Below are 16,669 nucleotides of genomic sequence, written 5' to 3' on the forward strand. Positions count from 1 at the left end.
AATAGCCACCTTGTGGCGTTGACGCTCTTATATGTCCATTTTACAGATGTGGGACCTGAGGCTTTTGGGGACGAGGTAACTTGTTACTAAGTGGCAGAGATGGTATGTCAATACACACTCCCTGAGGTGGGAAGTATGTGGCATAAGCCACCACACATGTGATGAGCACATAGCAGGTGTGTTTCTAGTCCAATAGTATCTTCATTCATGAGTCACCTCAGCTTTTTGTTTGCTCTGTCGCACGTTCTCTTGTTCATGTACTATGTTCAAGCACCTTGAAAGAAAATGTATTTATTCTTTCTTTTATCTTTCCTGTCTGCAATTGAATTGTTTTTACACTATTGCTGGATCCTTAAGAGATGGATTTTTCTGTATATTTTCTTGGTCTTCCTACAGATCAAATCAGAATCTCCATGAGGTACCAATTTCTCCGTTTGGAACTTTCTGTCCCAGGTGGCAGTCCCTGAAATAATCCATAGCCATTAGCATATCACTGAAGAATCCTGCTTGTGTGCTGCCTGAAGTGGGGTCTGGGCCTGCCACCCTGAAGCTGTCAGTAACTCCCTGTTTAGGTTTTGATGAGTCTTCTTGCAGAGCTTTCTTTCTCTGTCTGCTCTGACAACTCTCCCTCCTGCTCCCTCAGCCTCACCGAGCCGACTGGGCCCGTGTCCTTTCCCCTCAACTTCCTCTGCTCCCCAGTGAGTTTTCAGAATATTCCCTGGGGGAACCTTATGGCCCACAGTGTCTATTGACTAGCTTGCCCAAGTGCCTATTTGCTTTGATGACAAAGAGAGAGCTAAACTTACATGTTTCAGTTAAACTTAAGTTATAGGACTAAACCATAGTTTACAATTGAAGAAGAGTCTAGATAGAGTAAATCGAGTTGCCCCTTCCTCTCTGTTTTACACAGGAGGACTCGGCCCAGAGATAGCTGGTGACAGTTCTTAGGTCCCACAGCCATCTCAGCAGCAGAATAAAGGCTTGCAATTCCTGTGGACTGATCAGCCGCCATTCAAGTAGCGGAGAGTCATACTTAAACTGAGCTGGCAGTCAACTCAGACTCCTAAATCTAGCATAATTTCATTTGGTGATTGAGAAAAACCTCAGACAGTACTCACCAAGATGTTCTCATTAGTTATATAATCTCTGACTGGTGGCATTTTAGGTGATTTTTACTTTCTTTTCTGTATTATTTAAATTTTTCCTTAACATGGGCATATATTGTTTTTGCAATCACAACACTGTTAAGGTACAGATCCAGGCGGAGAAGCCAGATTCTTTGCTTCCTCCTCTGGGGCACTTAAGGTCAAGTGGGTTAAAAAAAAAGAAAAACTTTATAAACAAAATCCAATCCTACTATTGGTTCAAAATTATAGTAAATTAAAGCACTCCAATTATCCGAGCCTTAGTTTCTTCAACTGTCAGATCAGAGTATTAATGACCTCACCAGGGTAATGATTATACACATATTATTAGGAACGGTCTGGTGGAATTGCAGTTGTCTCTTTCCAGCAGTGTATAACCTTAGAAAAGTCACTTCCCATCTCTGAGGTCAGTGTTTTCTCCCATGAAATGGAGTGAATAAAACCTTCACAAAGTTGATGTGAAGATTGACTAGAATAAAGTACATAAAGCACGTGTCACAGAATTTGGTATTCAAGAAATGATAACCTTAATCTGTTGCCATTGACTCAATTCCGACTCATGGCAACACCATGTGATACAGAAGAACTACTTCATCGGGTTTTCTTGGTTGTAATCTTCATGGAAGCACCTCACCAGTCCTTTCTTACATGGTGCTGCTGGATGGGTTTGAACTGCCAACCTTTAGATTAGTAGTCAAGTACAAATTGTTTGTACCACTCGGGGACCCTCAGTAAATGAGAAAATATTGAAGTTGTCAAGGATTCTATTTTTACTTGGATCCACAATCAACACCCATAGAAGCAGCAGTCAAGAAATCAAAAGATGCATTGCATTGGGCAGATCATCTACAAAAGACCTCTTTAAAGTGTCAAAAAGCAAAGATGTCACTTTGAGGACTGAGGTGCACCTGACCCAAGGCATGGTATTTTCAGTCGCCTTGTATGCACACGAAAGCTAGATGAAGAATTGATGCCTTTGAATTATGGTATTGGCAAAGAATATTGAATATAGCATGGACTGCTAGAAGAACAAACAAGCCTGTCTTGGAAGAAGTACTGCCAGAGTGCTCCTTGATAGCAAGGATGGGAAGACTTTGTCTCACATACTTGGAACACATTATCAGGAGGGACTGGTCCCTGGAGAAGGACGTCATGCTTGGTAAGATAGAGGGTCAGCAAAAAAAGGAAGGCTCTCATCAAGACGAATTAACATAGTGGCTGCAACAATGGGCTCAAACATAGCAACGGTTTTGAGGATGGCACAGGATCAGGCAGTATTTCATTCTTTTGTACATGGGGTTGCCATGAGTCAGAACCAACTCAATAGCACCTAACAACAGCAACTCTTACAGATTTCTGATATCAGTTCAGTTAATAGTGTCATTTTTGTTGCTGTCACATGTTATTGTGTGAACCAAATTATAACTTATATGGAATGTCTTCAAATTTAAGGTATTATTAATGCTGCTATTTTTTTAGGTACTGTTTGAAATAATAATGTCTTAACAGGGATGATCTACTCCAAAGACGTTAAATGGTATAAGATAGAGGCTTACTCCAATTATCAATTTTTTTGTTTCTTCCTTCCTGGCACAATCTCAGCATAATGCCAATTCTATGGCCTATTTCAGCCTCCCTTGCACTGGAATCGTGTAGCAGCTTCCTGGCCAGTGAGATGTAGGGAAAAACATAGTGTGGGATTTCTGGCAAGTCTGTTTAAACGGAGCTAAAGCAGCTGGGAGGGGAGCCATTTTACCTTTTTTCTGTTCTACCCTGCTGCTTGAAATGCCATTATAATGGTAGGAACTGCAGCAGCCATTTTGGACTAAGAGGTAACCTTAGAATGGTAGCTTTGCTTGGCAGAGGAGAAATTGAAGGAGTCTGAGTCCCTGATGGACTTCAGGTAGCAATATCCCAATCCTGGACTACCAACCACCAGTCGTCTTTTATGTGAAAGAATAAATCCTTGTATCTTCAAGTCTCTAATCTTTGTTTCTAGCATCCAGATATAATTCCTACTATGATATAATCTCTCCACTTAGAGCTTTACCCTAATTTCTCTTATTTGACGTGGAGTTATTTCAATAATTTTGTTCTTCCCTGGTAAATTTCTCCATTATAACATAAAAAAGCAAGTTGACCTAAATTTAACTTCGCTGTTGAGCAAGTGAGCAAACAAAAACCTTTACAGTAAGGGTAAAGACAAATGCATTTGTTCCTTGACTTGTATTTCGGAGCCCTTATTTGTGGCACAGTGGTTAAGCTTATGGCTGCTAACCAAAAGGTCAGCAGTTCAAATCCACCAGCTGCTCCTTGGAAGCCCTATGGGACAGTTCTACCCTGTCCTGTAGAGTCGTTATGAGCCGGAATTGACTTGATGGCAATGGTTTGGGGTTTTTTTGTTTTTGTTTTGTTTTGTTGAGCAAATGAACAAACGAAAAGCTTCATAGTAAGTAAATGCATGTTGTTACTTGACATGCATTTTAGGCTTATTGGAAGACGAAATAGTTTTGGAGAAAGGAATGACTGGCCTGTGAAGTAGATTTGCTGCCTGCATTCCATCAGCGTATGGGCTCCCAGTCCAATTGCTCATCCTGTGGTCTACGCTGCTTTTGTGCCAATGGAAGGGCGTGGCTGCCTGGTCTCCTGTTCAGCATGGGGTTTTCTAAGGTGGTGCCAGTATTTCCTTATAGCTGTCGAGGTATTTTCCTTCAAACAGATGGTTGTATCATGCATCTGGTGGGTTTCTTGTACACACTGACTAGAGAAAGGCCATAGAGAATATTTTGTCCTTCTATTTTTGGTTTAAAATACAAAGAACACTGAGTTTTTTTCCTCTACTAAAATGTACTTTGTCAAGCAGATCATGTTAGTTTACATGGTAGAAAAAGAAGAAAATGTAAAAATGTGGCATCTAATTGATATTAAAACACACAGACAAAAAACAGCTGCCCTTTAAATGGTCCATTGGCCACCAAGATCAGGTGCAGGCTGAGTTAAGAGCATTGGGATAATTGACCTTCCATGTGAATAAATTAGAATATATTAGATTTGATTGACCACATAACAATTTAAATAATAAAAAAGCCACTGTCTGCTTCTAGGCTACTTTGTGATGTTGTGCCTCAGAGGTGATTAGCCATGTGTTTTTCTTGTTGGAAGACTCCTAAACACAAACTAGCAGACTAAAACGGAGGCTGTGATATTGTGCCTTTTTTTAAATAAAGGACTCCAAGGAACATCTGACAGATTGAGTTGTTTGAAGACGTTCTGGAAGGGCAGCACGCGTAGAACGTTTTAGTATGTATTGAACCTTGCCTTCCAGACTTGCGAGGTCATTCCTGGGATTCCGATTTCCTGGGCAGTTGGGATGTGATGTTCTCAGGGTATTTTTTGCCTTTCTGACGTCTACTGCAAGGAACCCTAGTAGGACAGTGGTTAAGTGCACAAGTGCTAACCGAAAGGTTGGTGGTTTGAACCCAGCAGTGGCTCTGAAGGAGAAAAATGTGGCAGTCTGCTTTCATAAAGATTACAGCCTAGGAGACCCTGTGGGGCAGTTCTACCCTATCCTACAGGGTTGCAGTGAGTAGGGGCAGTTCTACTCTATCCTTCAGGGCTGCAGCAAGTCAGACTGGACTTGATGGCAGTGGGTTGGTACCATATTGTGTGTGTGTGTGTGAGATACATGATGAAGACCATCTGCAGTAAACACAGGACTACTAGTTTAAGCAGTTATAGAGCTAAAAAGGGCCTTAGATTACCCAGTGAGTTTACAGTAAGAAGATGTGAGGCTGATAACAGGAAATGCCCTCCGTCAGATCAGAAACAGACCTGGTGTACGTTGGATAATACACAAAATTGTTCTTATACAGTGAAACCCTAGTCCTACTGCCTGTCCTCACTGATATTGGACTTATTAATTAGTTAAACTGTTCTATAGAAAGAGGGTGTCATCAGCACCTTTTCTTAAGGATTGTTTTGGGATTGAAATGAGATAAATGACTTAAAAGCACTTCTTTGCTTATTATTGCTATATAGCAAACCACCCCGAAACTCAGTGACTTAAAACAATAACCTTTTTATTTTTTTATAATTCTGCCAGTGAGGCTAGGATCAGCTGGGCAGTCCTTCTACAGTTCTAGTCAATATTCTCTCACGGGATTGCGTTTGCCTGGGAGGTCGGCTAGCAGCTGAACTCAGCTGTGACGCTGGGGTGGCTGGGCTTTCCCACCATCTCCATGTTGTTTCCGGACTTCTCCCTCTTCCACGTGTTATCTACACATGGTGTCTTCCTATGGCATTTCCAGCAGAGTGATCAGACTTCTTACATGGTACTTCAGGGCTTCCAAAAGAACAAAGGCTGTTACCGCCAGGGCCTTTCAAGGCATAAGCATCTCTTCTGCCACGTTCTCGTGGTTAAAGCAAGTCAGACGCCCAGCCAGGATTCGAGGAAGGGAGTACACTAGGGCATGCATACATGTTGATGTGGTTCATTGGGGGACGCTAATGTAACAGTGGCTGAAACAGTGGGCTCAAATATAACGATTGTGAGAATGGCGCAGAACGGGGCAGAGTTTCGTTCTGTTATACTTAGGGATCGCTGTGAGTCAGAACTGACTCAATGGCACCTAACAACAACAACAACAATGTAACAAATGACCACAGGATGTAACGTCCAGCACATGGTAAGGACTCATAAAATGCTAGTTGCTCTCTTTTGATATAATAATAGTAGTACTAGTTGTTTTTGTTGTGCTGTTGTTGTTATATATAGGCATAGGTGGAAAACCATTTATATAGAAGTTTTGAAAGATCAAATATTAATTTTGGTCTGTATCTCTTAGTTTAAATCTATGTCATCATTATCCACAGTTTTCCTAAGAGCTCTACTATAAAACTATTAAAAAAAAAAAAAAAAAAAACTTTACCATCAAGTCCATTCTGACTCATAGCAACCCTATAGGACAGAGGAGTACTGCCCCATAGGGTTTCCAAGGAGCAGCTAGTGAATTCAAACTGCTGACTTTTTGGTAACAGCCGAGCTCTTAACCACTGGAAAAAAAATTTTTTCAATAAGGGGTAAAATCAATTCCCTAATTCAGTGTTTTTCAACCTCTGTTGTATATGTGAAAACCCTGGTGGCATAGTGGTTAAGTGTTATGGCTGCTAACCAAAGGGTCAGCAGTTCAAATCCGCCAGGCACTCCTTGGAAACTCTATGGGGCAATTCTACTCTGTCCTATAGGGTCGCTACGAGTCGGAATTGACTCGACGGCACTAGGTTTGGTTTTTTTTTTTTTTTTTTGGTTGTATATATGAATCAACCTGGTGATCTTATTAAAATGCTGTTTCTTATTCACTCAGGTCTGAGTTGGGACTAGGCAGTCTGAATTTCTAATAAGATCCAAGGTGATTTTGATGCTGTTGGCATAGGACTCTATACTATGGGAAGCGAGGTTCTAGTCTACAACTCAAGAGACCTTGAGCTCAACCACTAGCCACATCCACAACTGAAGATTGCATGAGGCACCAGGCCTTCATTAGCAACAAGTCATTGCATCATTTTGTGGAGGATATTTGGGAAATATTGGGATTTGATGAGCTTTCCGTGTCTGATAGTCCTACAGTGTGATTGTATGACTGCTTCAACTTTTCCATTTTTTTCAGAATTCTTTGTCTGTATAAAATTATGCATTCACAGTTTAAAAATTTCAAGTAATACATAAAGATATAAAGGAGAAAAGGAAAGTAACCTGGAGTCATTCACATTAGCACTAAGATTTTGGTGTGTATCTTCCCAGGTTTTTCATTTTTAATTTTTTTCCCCCAAACCTTTTCTTCCCTCTGGCAAATATGTATATTTGCTTTTAAACAGTCACAACTGAAAGTCTTATAGAATATTCCAAGTTTAGCTGTTTCGCTTGAGACAGAGAGATACCATGATGTATTTTTGCTAATATATTTTAAACTTTGCATTATTTATAGTCTCTCCTTAGAAGCTTCAATTAAAACCTCTTTCCTTACTGATTTTGATTCTTTCTTGAGTGACTTACATTGATTTCCCCTTCCGACGTTTCCAGTGAAGCCTGAAATTGCCATACCCTTGTTTGAGTTGAGTGTATTTTTTCCTGTGCCCTCACAGACCGTGGACGGTACAACAGCTCGGCCCCTGTTACCACCCACATCCTCCCGTTCTGTGTGTACTCTATCCAGGGTTCCAGAAAACCATGGAATGAGGGTTTATGCAGAGATCTTGTTCTGTAACATTCGAGGAGCATTTATTTCCTCCATTAAGGAACCTGTTTTCCCTGTGGCTTCTCTGATATTCCTTCTGTAAGACCTGCCTATATCACGGCCCTTGCAAACAATGGGCCGTAAATTGCTGGATCATTTGGTAATGAGGGCAACGAGTCCTATGCAGTTTAACTTAAGATAGTTACTGGGGAGCAGTGACAGCATGGCCAGGTAGGTACCACAAGTCCCACACTGTACTTCTCACATCTTATTGGCCAGGAAACACTCACATGGTTGTACCCAACTGATAAGGAGGCTAAAAAATCCTGTAGAATTGACATACTCGTGAGATTCTGCTACTAAGGAAGTGATAAAGAGTTAATATTAGGTATCATATCTTTTGCCTTATAAAAAATTACTAATTAATGTCTTTGGAATGAATCATCCCTGATTGAGCAGTTATTAGAAGAAGTTTAGCTAAAAATAACAATGGTGGTAGTAATATCTTAAATTTGTAGAGAACTGGGCAAAGAGTGCCCCAGATTTCCTCAGGACGAGGTGAGAGAGGCATGGTGAGGACCTGGAAGCTTATGTGTTCCCAGTGGTATTAGAACACTGGGTAGTAGAATGCCTACTCGTTCAGGACCCAAACCCTTGTCCCAGGTTTTTTCACTTTGTCACATTCTTTGAGAAGGTGTCTGTCCCATCAGTGCTTCCTCCACCCTATAACTAGGGCCCATTATAGTATATTTTGATTGTTGTAGTTATCCTAACATTGAGAATTATAAAAATTGAAATTATTCCAGATAGAAGGTTAATTTCTGTACATTCTGCCCACCAAAAGTATCCATATTTTATTATGTATCACTTTAGAGCATTCCGTTTTTAGGAGCAGGAAGAAAATAAAAATCTCCTTTTTCATCCAATCTGATTCTAGGAAATAAAAAAATTTAAAAAAAGCTCTCTTTTTACAGTATTTGACTGAGTTTTTAGGCAGACATGAAAGATGCTAGCCATGTGTGCCACCAAAGGACTCCACTGCAGTACGACAAGTGACATATGGGCAGGAGATTAGATGATGATAAAACAAAAAGACCCATGGCCGTCTCGTATTCATTTTCTTAGGTATTATAATAATATTGCAATTGTGTAGGTTGTTGTTAGGTGCCATCAAGTCGGTTCCAACTCGTAGAGACCCTGTGCACAACAGAACAAAACGCTGCCCCGTCCTGCATCATCCTTAAAATCGTTATGCTTGAGCCCATTGTTGCAGCCACTGTGTCAGTCCATCTCATTGAGGGTCTTCCTCTTTTCCTCTGACCCTGTACTTTACCAAGCATGATGTCTTTCTCCAGGGACTGGTGCCTTCTGACAACTTGTCCAAAGTACGTGAGACACAGTCTCACCATCCTTGCTTCTAAGGAACATTCTGGTTGTACTTCCTCCAAGACAGATTTGTTCGTTCTTTTGGCAGTCCATGGTATATTCAGTATTTCTCTGCCAATACCACAGTTCAAAGGCATCAATTCTTCTTCAGTCTTCCTTATTCATTGTCCGGCTTTCACATACATAGGATGCGATTGAAGATACCATGGCTTGGGTCAGGTGCACCTTAGCTTTCAAGGTGACATCTTTGCTTTTTAACATTTTAAAGAGGTCTTTTGCAGCAGATTTGCCCAATGCGATGCCATTTTGATTGTGTAGGAGGATACCTTTATTCTTAGGAGAAGCATGCCAAAGAATTTAGGGACAGAGTGTCATGACATAGCAACTGACTTCGAAAGGGTCAACAGCAACAACACATACATATATAAAGGGAAATAAAGAAAATATGGCAAAACATTAGAAACTATTAAGTCTAAGTAGAGGGCATATGAGTATTCTATGCAATATTTCAGCTTCTCTGTATTTTTCTATATACTTAAAGTTTTTTATAATTCAGAAGGTGAAAAACATCGCTTCATCACCACCAGGACAACTGCTAGCCTCTCCCTCACCCTGCTGTCAGTTCCAAAGCTTATTTTTTTGTTACCATTTATTGAACATCTGCTGTATTTTTCAGGCACTGTTTCCAGTGCTGGAGGTGTATAAATGAACAAGATACTGTCCCTGTCCTTAAATAGCTCAAAATCTAGTATGTTTCTTTTGCTGTTTTTAATCAATTCTAAGCCAAACTCTTATAAAATCTTGGAACTGAACTTAATTTGCATCTGCTTTTTTTTTTTAAGCCTAAGAATATTTTTAAGCAATGTGTATTGATCTGAGGCTGTCATCAGTCGGCCCCTTAACGTTTACTTGCTTGATAAATTTTGTGTGAAAACAGTAGGCAGTTTAAGGTATTTGAACACACAAAAAAATGCAACAATGACAATATTGGTGTTTGTACATGTACATCATGGCATTTTTGGTATAAAATTAGATGTATTGCTAACATATGTAGTTGGGATGTGTTTGAAGTGTATAGTCACATGTTTAACTGACATATGTTTAACCAGTGAACACACAAGTTTTCAAGTCAGTGCCTTCTTGAGAGCCATCCTTGCTCATACAGATCCTCCATCAAGGAATGCCAAGAGTTTCCCACCACCTGAACATATCTGCATTGAAACTTTTTTTTTTTTTTCCTAATTCCTGATGTGTTGCCAGGGAACCAGAAAACTCTGTCACACTAAACATTTTCTTCACATTATTCCTTTGAAGAAAACATTCATATAACTTAAGCATCATTGCATTTGAATTGCAGTGTTGCAGTCCTTGCTGACCAGCTACAAGGTAAAGAAGAGGAGTATGCTGAGGACAAAGGGGAATGCGGAAGACATGATTGCTGGATTTCAGGGCTATCATAAGTTCTAGAACTTAAAGGAGTTCAGGAAGAGAATATGAAGGTCTACTTCAGACCTAACCTATGACTCTAGGTGAAAAGAAAATAATAAATACCAGGGCCTTCCTTTAAAACACACTAGATTTTGCAGTTGTATAACTGGCTTGAAAACTCTTAAAATCCAGGAGATCTGCCCAATTTAAAATGGTATCCATGACTTGTGAACAAAGCTACTGATTAAACTTGCAGACCTGAATAGAATTTCAGTTGCAGAATGACAATCAGATGTGAATTTATTGTGTCTTGGGTTGGATTTAGGATTTGTACTAGGTCGCCACTCAAGAAATATTTGAATAAATGGAGGGAAGGAAGAAAGGGAGGGAGGGAAGAAGAAAGAAAGAGAAGTAAACTGAATATGGAGTTATTTAGTAAACTTTATAAGGATTTCATGATAATTTATACCACCAGCTCAAAGCCCTCTTTTCTACATATAAAAAAAGTTTTGATAAAGAAACTAGTAGAAGAAAAAGTATGCTTAATCTGTTAAGAGAACTAATCATTATCAGCCCTTAAAGCAATAAAGAAGTACTCATTTACATAAAATCAATATACTAATTACAACAGATCAGTCTCATCTCAGTTTAGAAAATATTCCAATAGGTATAATTCATGGCCACAGACAGACTATACCTGGGACTTAGATTTTAAAATATTGTGGCATTTGGTACTTTTTATTAGTATATATTTTGTTCATTCCTCAAGTTAAGATATTTTTTTTTTTGTATTTAACTCACATTTTATTTTTAAACTTAATATTATTCCCAAAGATTTAGCTATTTTACATATACTTCATGAGCTTAAATTACTGGTAAAATTCTCTTGATATGTATTTTTTTTTTTTTTTTAGAGTGGTACTTTTTTTTTTATGACTTTTATTAAGCTTCAAGTGAACGTTTACAAATCCAATCAGTCTGTCACATATAAGTTTACATACATCTCACTCCCTACTCCCACTTGCTCTCCCCCTCTTGAGTCAGCCCTTTCAGTCTCTCCTTTCTTGACAATTTTGCCGGCTTCCCTCTCTCTCTATCCTCCCATCCCCCCTCCAGACAAGAGTTGCCAACACAATCTCAAGTGTCCACCTGATATAATTAGCTCACTCTTCATCAGCATCTCTCTGCCACCCGCTGACCAGTCCCTTTCATGTCTGATGAGTTGTCTTCGGGGATGGTTCCTGTCCTGTGCCAACAGAAGGTCTGGGGACCATGGCCGCCGGGATTCCTCTAGTCTCAGTCAGACCATTAAGTTTGGTCTTTTTATGAGAATTTGGGGTCTGTGTCCCACTGATCTCCTGCTCCCTCAGGGGTCCTCTGCTGTGCTCCCTGTCAGGGCAGTCATCGATTGTGGCCGGGCACCAACTAGTTCTTCTGGTCTCAGGATGATGTAGGTCTCTGGTTCATGTGGCCCTTTCTGTCTCTTGGGCTCTTAGTTGTCGTGTGGCCTTGGTGTTCTTCATTTTCCTTTGATCCAGGTGGGTTGAGACCAACTGAGGCATCTTAGATGGCCGCTTGTTAGCATTTAAGACCCCAGACGCCACATTTCAAAGTGGGATGCAGAATGATTTCATAATAGAATTATTTTGCCAATTGACTTAGAAGTCCCCGCAAACCATGTTCCCCAGACCCCCATGCTTGCTCCGCTGACCTTTGAAGCATTCATTTTATCCTGGAAACTTCTTTGCTTTTGGTCCAGTCCAATTGAGCTGACCTTCCATGTATGGAGTGTTGTCTGTCCCTTCACCTAAAGCAGTTCTTATCTACTGATTAATCAATAAAAAACCCTCTCCCACCCTCCCTCCCTCCCCCCCTCGTAACCACAAAAGTATGTGTTCTTCTCAGGTTTACTATTTCTCAAGATCTTATAATAGTGGTCTTATACAATATTTGTCCTTTTGCCTCTGACTAATTTCGCTCAGCATAATGCCTTCCAGGTTCCTCCATGTTATGAAATGTTTCACAGATTCGTCACTGTTCTTTAACGATGCGTAGTATTCCATTGTGTGAATATACCACAATTTATTTACCCATTCATCCGTTGATGGACACCTTGGTTGCTTCCAACTTTTTGCTATTGTATACAGAGCTGCAATAAACATGGGTGTGCATATATCTGTTTGTATGAAGGCTCTTGTATCTCTAGGGTATATTCCCAGGAGTGGGATTTCTGAGTTGTATGGTAGTTCTATTTCTAACTGTTTAAGATAACGCCAGATAGATTTCCAAAGTGGTTGTACCATTTTACATTCCCACCAGCAGTGTATGAGAGTTCCAGTCTCTCCGCAGCCTCTCCAACATTTATTATTTTGTGTTTTTTGGATTAATGCCAGCCTTGCTGGTGTGAGATGGAATCTCATCGTAGTTTTAATCTGCATTTCTCTAATGGCTAATGATCGAGAGCATTTTCTCATGTATCTGTTGGCTGCCTGAATATCTTCCTTAGTGAAATGTGTGTTCATATCCTTTGCCCACTTCTTGATTGGGTTCTTTGTCTTTTTGTGGTTGAGTTTTGACAGAATCATGTAGATTTTAGAGATCAGGCGCTGGTCGGAGATGTCATAGCTGAAAATTCTTTCCCAATCTGTAGGTGGTCTTTTTACTCTTTTGGTGAAGTCTTTAGATGAGCATAGGTGTTTGATTTTTAGGAGCTCCCAGTTATCTGGTTTCTCTTCATCATTTTGGTAATGTTTTGTATTCTGTTTATGCCTTGTATTAGGGCTCCTAGAGTTCTCCCAATTTTTTCTTCCATGATCTTTATCGTTTTAGTCTTTATGTTTCGGTCTTTGATCCACTTGGAGTTAGTTTTTGTGCATGGTGTGAGGTATGGGTCCTGTTTCATTTTTTTGCAAATGGATATCCAGTTATGCCAGCACCATTGTTTATTTTATAACCTGAGACTCTGCCAAACTCTTCTATTAGTTTCAGTAGTTTTCTGGAGGATTCCTTAGGGTTTTCTGTGTATATAATCATGTCATCTGCAAATAGTGATAACTTTACTTCTTCCTTGCCAATCCGGATACCTTTTATTTCTTTGTCTAGCCTAATTGCCCTGGCTAGGACTTCCAGCACGATGTTGAATAAGAGTGGTGATAAAGGGCATCCTTGTCTGGTTCCCGTTCTCAAGGGAAATGCTTTCAGGTTCTCTCCATTTAGAGTGATATTGGCTGTTGGCTTTGCATAGATGCCCTTTATTATGTTGAGGAATTTTCCTTCAATTCCTATTTTGGTAAGGGTTTTTATCATAAATCGGTGTTGGACTTTGTCAAATGCCTTTTCTGCATCAATTGATAAGATCATGTGGTTTTTGTCTTTTGTTTTATTTATGTGATGGATTACATTAATGGTTTTTCTGCTATTAAACCAGCCTTGCATACCTGGTATAAATCCCACTTGATCAGGGTGAATTATTTTTTTGATGTGTTGTTGGATTCTATTGGCTAGAATTTTGTTGAGGATTTTTGCATCAATGTTCATGAGGGATACAGGTCTATAATTTTCTTTTTTTGTAATGTCTTTACGTGGTTTTGGTATCAGGCAGATGGTGGCTTCATAGAATGAGTTGGGTAGTATTCCGTCATTTTCTATGCTTTGGAATACCTTCAGTAGTAGTGGTGTTAACTCTTCTCTGAAAGTTTGGTAGAACTCTGCAGTGAAGCCGTCCGGGCCAGGGCTTTTTTTTGTTGGAAGTTTTTTGATTACCGTTTCAATCTCTTTTTTTGTTATGGGTCTATTTAGTTGTTCTACTTCTGAATGTGTTAGTTTAGGTAGGTAGTGTTTTTCCAGGAATTCATCCATTTCTTCTAGGTTTTCAAATTTGTTAGAGTACAATTTTTCATAATAATCTGAAATGATTCTTTTAATTTCATTTGGTTCTGTTGTGATGTGGTCCTTCTCGTTTCTTATTCGGGTTGTTTCCTTTCCTGTATTTCTTTAGTCAGTCTAGCCAATGGTTTATCAATTTTGTTAATTTTTTCAAAGAACCAGCTTTTGGCTTTGTTAATTCTTTCAATTGTTTTTCTGTTCTCTAATTCATTTAGTTCAGCTCTAATTTTTATTATTTGTTTTCTTCTGGTGCCTGATGGATTCTTTAGTTGCTCACTTTCTATTTGTTCAAGTTGTCGGGACAGTTCTCTGATTTTGGCTCTTTCTTCTTTTTGTATGTGTGCATTTATTGATATAAATTGGCCTCTGAGCACTGCTTTTGCTGTGTCCCAGAAGTTTTGATAGGAAGTATTTTCATTCTCGTTGCTTTCTATGAATTTCCTTATTCCCTCCTTGATGTCTTCTATAACCCAGTCTTTTTTCAGGAGGGTATTGTTCATTTTCCAAGTATTTGATTTCTTTTCCCTAGTTTTTCTGTTATTGATCTCTAGTTTTATTGCCTTGTGGTCTGAGAAGATGCTTTGTAATATTTCGATGTTTTAGACTCTGCAAAGGTTTGTTTTATGACCTAATATGTGGTCTATTCTAGAGAATGTTCCATGTGCGCTAGAAAAAAAAGTATATTTTGCAGCAGTTGGGTGGAGAGTTCTGTATAAGTCAATGAGGTCAAGTTGGTTGATTGTTGTAATTAGATCTTCCGTGTCTCTATTGAGCTTCTTACTGGATGTCCTGTCCTTCTCCGAAAGTGGTGTGTTGAAGTCTCCTACTGTAATTGTGGAGGTATCTATCTCACTTTTCAATTCTGTTAAAATTTGATTTATGTATCTTGCAGCCCTGTCATTGGGTGCATAAATATTTAATATGGTTATGTCTTCCTGATCAATTGTCCCTTTTATCATTATATAGTGTCCTTCTTTATCCTTTGTGGTGGATTTAAGTCTAAAGTCTATTTTGTCAGAAATTAATATTGGTACTCCTCTTCTTTTTTGCTTATTGTTTGCTTGATATACTTTTTTCCATCCTTTGAGTTTTAGTTTGTTTGTGTCTCTAAGTCTAAGGTGTGTCTCTTGTAGGCAGCATATAGATGGATCGTGTTTCTTTATCCAGTCTGTGACTCTCTGTCTCTTTATTGGTGCATTTAGTCCATTTACATTCAGGGTAATTATAGATAAATAAGTTTTTAGTGCTGTCATTTTGATGCCTTTTTATGTGTGTTGTTGACAATTTCATTTTTCCACATACTTTTTTGTGCTGAGGCGTTTTTCTTAGTAAATTGTGAGATCCTCATTTTCATAGTGTTTGACTTTATGCTAGTTGAGTCGTTACGTTTTTCTTGGCTTTTATCTTGAGTTAGAGAGTTGTTATACCTTTTTGTGGTTACCTTATTATTTACCCCTATTTTTCTAAGTAAAAACCTAACTTGTATTGTTCTATATCGCCTTGTATCACTCTCCATATGGCAGTTCAATGCCTCCGGTATTTAGTCCCTCTTTTTGATTATTGTGATCTTTTACCTATTGAGTTCCATGATTCCCTGTTATGTGTATTTTTTTTTTTAATTAATCTTAATTTGTTTGTTTTTGTGATTTCCCTATTTGAGTTGATATCAGGACGTTCTGTTTTGTGACCTTGTGTTGTGTTGATATCTGATATTATTGGTTCTCTGACCAAACAATATCCTTCAGTATTTCTTGTAGCTTTGGTTTGGGTTTTGCAAATTCTCTAAACTTGTGTTTGTCTGTAAATATCTTAATTTCTCCTTCATATTTCAGAGAGAGTTTTGCTGGATATATGATCCTTGGCTGGCAGTTTTTCTCCTTCAGTGTTCTGTATATGTCGTCCCATTCCCTTCTTGCCTGCATGGTTTCTGCTGAGTAGTCTGAACTTATTCTTATTGATTCTCCCTTGAAGGAAACCTTTCTTTTCTACCTGGCTGCTTTTAAAATTTTCTGTTTATCTTTGGTTTTGGTGAGTTTGATGATAATATGTCTTGGTGTTTTTCTTTTTGGATCCATCTTAAATGGGGTTCGATGAGCATCTTGGATAGATATCCTTTCGTCTTTCATGATGTCAGGGAAGTTTTCTGTCAGGAGTTCTTCAGCTATTCTCTCTGTGTTTTCTGTTATCCCTCCCTGTTCTGGGACTCCAATCACCCGCAGGTTATCCTTCTTGATAGAGTCCCACATAATTCTTAGGGTTTCTTCATTTTTTTTAATTCTTTTATCTGATTTTTTTTCAGCTATGTTGGTATTGATTCCCTGGTCCTCCAGATGTCCCAGTCTGCATTCTAATTGCTCGAGTCTGCTCCTCTAACTTCCTATTGCGTTGTCTAATTCTGTAATTTTATTGTTAATCTTTTGGATTTCTACATGTTGTCTCTCTATGGATTCTTGCAACTTATTAATTTTTCCACTATGTTCTTGAATAATCTTTTTGAGTTCTTCAACAGTTTTATCAGTGTGTTCCTTGGCTTTTTCTGCATTTATCCTAATTTCATTTGTGATATCTTTAAGCATTCTGTAAATTAGTTTT

At 38.9% G+C, this 16,669-nt stretch overlaps 1 protein-coding gene across 5 annotated transcripts in view; it reads left to right on the plus strand.

The window, feature by feature from the left end:
- SUCLG2 (succinate-CoA ligase GDP-forming subunit beta) overlaps positions 1–16,669 on the plus strand; it is a 336,565-nt gene that overhangs the window by 247,218 nt on the left and 72,678 nt on the right. The window lies entirely within an intron of this gene.

The sequence above is a fragment of the Loxodonta africana genome, chromosome 22 (assembly GCF_030014295.1).
Source record: "Loxodonta africana isolate mLoxAfr1 chromosome 22, mLoxAfr1.hap2, whole genome shotgun sequence".
Lineage (NCBI taxonomy): Eukaryota > Metazoa > Chordata > Mammalia > Proboscidea > Elephantidae > Loxodonta > Loxodonta africana.